The following is a 5000-nucleotide window of genomic DNA, read 5'->3' as shown; positions in this document are numbered from 1 at the left end:
ACGAAATCAGCTGGAGTAGCTCATCCCAGCTTTACCATGGGAACAATTTTGATTTTTTTTTCTAAGTTCTCCAGCATGGGGTGGATACGAATTTAACTGGAGTAGCTCAAAGGAGAAAAAAGAAACATAATAATAATAATAATAATAATAATAATAATAATAATAATAATAATAAATAAAAAAGTTAAAAAAAAAAACAGTTATAATAATATTAATAATGATATTAATAATGATGATGATAAAAGAGAAAAGAAAAGACAAAAAAGAAAAAAAGTCCCACCTCCAGCATAGGGGGGGGTCTGTGTCACGCAGCTCTGCCCCAGAATAGTGCACCTTGGCTGGGCTAGTGAGGCTGGAAAGCTCCCTTCCAGCCCTGGAAGTCCAGCATGGGGTGGATACGAAATCAACTGGAGTAGCTCATCCCAGCCATACCATGGGTACAATTTTGATTTTTTTTTTCTAAGTTCTCCAGCATGGGGTGGATACGAAATCAGCTGGAGTAGCTCATCCCTGCTTTACCATGGGAACAATTTTGATTTTTTTTTCTAAGTTCTCCAGCATGGGGTGGATACGAATTTAACTGGAGTAGCTCAAAGGATAAAAAAGAAACATATAATAATAATAATAATAATAATAATAATAATAATAATAATAATAATAAATAAAAAAGTAAAAAAAAAACAGTTATAATAATATTAATAATGATATTAATAATGATGATGATAAAAGAAAAGAGAAAAGACAAAAAAGAAAAAAAGTCCCACCTCCAGCACAGGGGGGGTCTGTGTCACGCAGCACTGCCCCAGAATAGTGCACCTTGGCTGGGCTTGTGACGCTGGACAGCTCCCTTCCAGCCCTGGAAGTCCAGCATGGGGTGGATACGAAATCAACTGGAGTAGCTCATGCCAGCCATACCATGGGTACAATTCTTGGTTTTTTTTCTAAGTTCTCCAGCATGGGGTGGATACGAAATCAGCTGGAGTAGCTCATCCCAGCTTTACCATGGGAACAATTTTGATTTTTTTTTCTAAGTTCTCCAGCATGGGGTGGATACGAATTTAACTGGAGTAGCTCAAAGGAGAAAAAAGAAACATATAATAATAATAATAATAATAATAATAATAATAATAATAATAATAATAATAATAAATAAAAAAGTAAAAAAAAAAACAGTTATAATAATATTAATAATGATATTAATAATGATGATGATAAAAGAGAAGAGAAAAGACAAAAAAGAAAAAAAGTCCCACCTCCAGCACAGGGGGGGTCTGTGTCACGCAGCTCTGCCCCAGAATAGTGCACCTTGGCTGGGCTTGTGACGCTGGACAGCTCCCTTCCAGCCCTGGAAGTCCAGCATGGGGTGGATACGAAATCAACTGGAGTAGCTCATGCCAGCCATACCATGGGTACAATTCTTGGTTTTTTTTCTAAGTTCTCCAGCATGGGGTGGATACGAAATCAACTGGAGTAGCTCATCCCAGCTTTACCATGGGAACAATTTTGATTTTTTTTTCTAAGTTCTCCAGCATGGGGTGGATACGAATTTAACTGGAGTAGCTCAAAGGAGAAAAAAGAAACATAATAATAATAATAATAATAATAATAATAATAATAATAATAATAATAAATAAAAAAGTTAAAAAAAAAACAGTTATAATAATATTAATAATGATATTAATAATGATGATGATAAAAGAGAAAAGAAAAGACAAAAAAGAAAAAAAGTCCCACCTCCAGCATAGGGGGGGGTCTGTGTCACGCAGCTCTGCCCCAGAATAGTGCACCTTGGCTGGGCTAGTGACGCTGGACAGCTCCCTTCCAGCCCTGGAAGTCCAGCATGGGGTGGATACGAAATCAACTGGAGTAGCTCATGCCAGCCATACCATGGGTACAATTCTTGGTTTTTTTTTCTAAGTTCTCCAGCATGGGGTGGATACGAAATCAGCTGGAGTAGCTCATCCCAGCTTTACCATGGGAACAATTTTGATTTTTTTTTCTAAGTTCTCCAGCATGGGGTGGATACGAATTTAACTGGAGTAGCTCAAAGGAGAAAAAAGAAACATATAATAATAATAATAATAATAATAATAATAATAATAATAATAATAATAAATAAAAAAGTTAAAAAAAAAACAGTTATAATAATATTAATAATGATATTAATAATGATGATGATAAAAGAGAAAAGAAAAGACAAAAAAGAAAAAAAGTCCCACCTCCAGCACAGGGGGGGTCTGTGTCACGCAGCATCTGCCCCAGAATAGTGCACCTTGGCTGGGCTTGTGACGCTGGACAGCTCCCTTCCAGCCCTGGAAGTCCAGCATGGGGTGGATACGAAATCAACTGGAGTAGCTCATGCCAGCCATACCATGGGTACAATTCTTGGTTTTTTTTCTAAGTTCTCCAGCATGGGGTGGATACGAAATCAGCTGGAGTAGCTCATCCCAGCTTTACCATGGGAACAATTTTGATTTTTTTTTCTAAGTTCTCCAGCATGGGGTGGATACGAATTTAACTGGAGTAGCTCAAAGGAGAAAAAAGAAACATATAATAATAATAATAATAATAATAATAATAATAATAATAATAATAATAATAATAAATAAAAAAGTAAAAAAAAAAACAGTTATAATAATATTAATAATGATATTAATAATGATGATGATAAAAGAGAAAAGAAAAGACAAAAAAGAAAAAAAGTCCCACCTCCAGCATAGGGGGGGGTCTGTGTCACGCAGCTCTGCCCCAGAATAGTGCACCTTGGCTGGGCTTGTGACGCTGGACAGCTCCCTTCCAGCCCTGGAAGTCCAGCATGGGGTGGATACGAAATCAACTGGAGTAGCTCATGCCAGCCATACCATGGGTACAATTCTTGGTTTTTTTTTCTAAGTTCTCCAGCATGGGGTGGATACGAAATCAGCTGGAGTAGCTCATCCCAGCTTTACCATGGGAACAATTTTGATTTTTTTTTCTAAGTTCTCCAGCATGGGGTGGATACGAATTTAACTGGAGTAGCTCAAAGGAGAAAAAAGAAACATAATAATAATAATAATAATAATAATAATAATAATAATAATAATAATAAATAATAATAAAAAGTTAAAAAAAAAACAGTTATAATAATATTAATAATGATATTAATAATGATGATGATAAAAGAGAAAAGAAAAGACAAAAAAGAAAAAAAGTCCCACCTCCAGCATAGGGGGGGGTCTGTGTCACGCAGCTCTGCCCCAGAATAGTGCACCTTGGCTGGGCTTGTGACGCTGGACAGCTCCCTTCCAGCCCTGGAAGTCCAGCATGGGGTGGATACGAAATCAACTGGAGTAGCTCATGCCAGCCATACCATGGGTACAATTCTTGGTTTTTTTTTCTAAGTTCTCCAGCATGGGGTGGATACGAAATCAGCTGGAGTAGCTCATCCCAGCTTTACCATGGGAACAATTTTGATTTTTTTTTCTAAGTTCTCCAGCATGGGGTGGATACGAATTTAACTGGAGTAGCTCAAAGGAGAAAAAAGAAACATATAATAATAATAATAATAATAATAATAATAATAATAATAATAATAATAATAAATAAAAAGTTAAAAAAAAAACAGTTATAATAATATTAATAATGATATTAATAATGATGATGATAAAAGAGAAAAGAAAAGACAAAAAAGAAAAAAAGTCCCACCTCCAGCATAGGGGGGGGTCTGTGTCACGCAGCTCTGCCCCAGAATAGTGCACCTTGGCTGGGCTTGTGACGCTGGACAGCTCCCTTCCAGCCCTGGAAGTCCAGCATGGGGTGGATACGAAATCAACTGGAGTAGCTCATGCCAGCCATACCATGGGTACAATTCTTGGTTTTTTTTCTAAGTTCTCCAGCATGGGGTGGATACGAAATCAGCTGGAGTAGCTCATCCCAGCTTTACCATGGGAACAATTTTGATTTTTTTTTCTAAGTTCTCCAGCATGGGGTGGATACGAATTTAACTGGAGTAGCTCAAAGGAGAAAAAAGAAACATAATAATAATAATAATAATAATAATAATAATAATAATAATAATAATAATAAATAAAAAAGTTAAAAAAAAAACAGTTATAATAATATTAATAATGATATTAATAATGATGATGATAAAAGAGAAAGAAAAGACAAAAAAGAAAAAAAGTCCCACCTCCAGCATAGGGGGGGGTCTGTGTCACGCAGCTCTGCCCCAGAATAGTGCACCTTGGCTGGGCTTGTGACGCTGGACAGCTCCCTTCCAGCCCTGGAAGTCCAGCATGGGGTGGATACGAAATCAACTGGAGTAGCTCATGCCAGCCATACCATGGGTACAATTCTTGGTTTTTTTTTCTAAGTTCTCCAGCATGGGGTGGATACGAAATCAGCTGGAGTAGCTCATCCCAGCTTTACCATGGGAACAATTTTGATTTTTTTTTTCTAAGTTCTCCAGCATGGGGTGGATACGAATTTAACTGGAGTAGCTCAAAGGAGAAAAAAGAAACATAATAATAATAATAATAATAATAATAATAATAATAATAATAATAATAATAAATAAAAAAGTTAAAAAAAAAACAGTTATAATAATATTAATAATGATATTAATAATGATGATGATAAAAGAGAAAAGAAAAGACAAAAAAGAAAAAAAGTCCCACCTCCAGCATAGGGGGGGGTCTGTGTCACGCAGCTCTGCCCCAGAATAGTGCACCTTGGCTGGGCTTAGTGACGCTGGACAGCTCCCTTCCAGCCCTGGAAGTCCAGCATGGGGTGGATACGAAATCAACTGGAGTAGCTCATGCCAGCCATACCATGGGTACAATTCTTGGTTTTTTTTTCTAAGTTCTCCAGCATGGGGTGGATACGAAATCAGCTGGAGTAGCTCATCCCAGCTTTACCATGGGAACAATTTTGATTTTTTTTTTCTAAGTTCTCCAGCATGGGGTGGATACGAATTTAACTGGAGTAGCTCAAAGGAGAAAAAAGAAACATAATAATAATAA

This window comes from Fundulus heteroclitus, unplaced genomic scaffold (assembly GCF_011125445.2).
Source record: "Fundulus heteroclitus isolate FHET01 unplaced genomic scaffold, MU-UCD_Fhet_4.1 scaffold_264, whole genome shotgun sequence".
NCBI lineage: Eukaryota > Metazoa > Chordata > Actinopteri > Cyprinodontiformes > Fundulidae > Fundulus > Fundulus heteroclitus.
The sequence above is the reverse complement of the archived record's forward strand: the minus strand, read 5'-3'. Positions refer to the sequence as shown.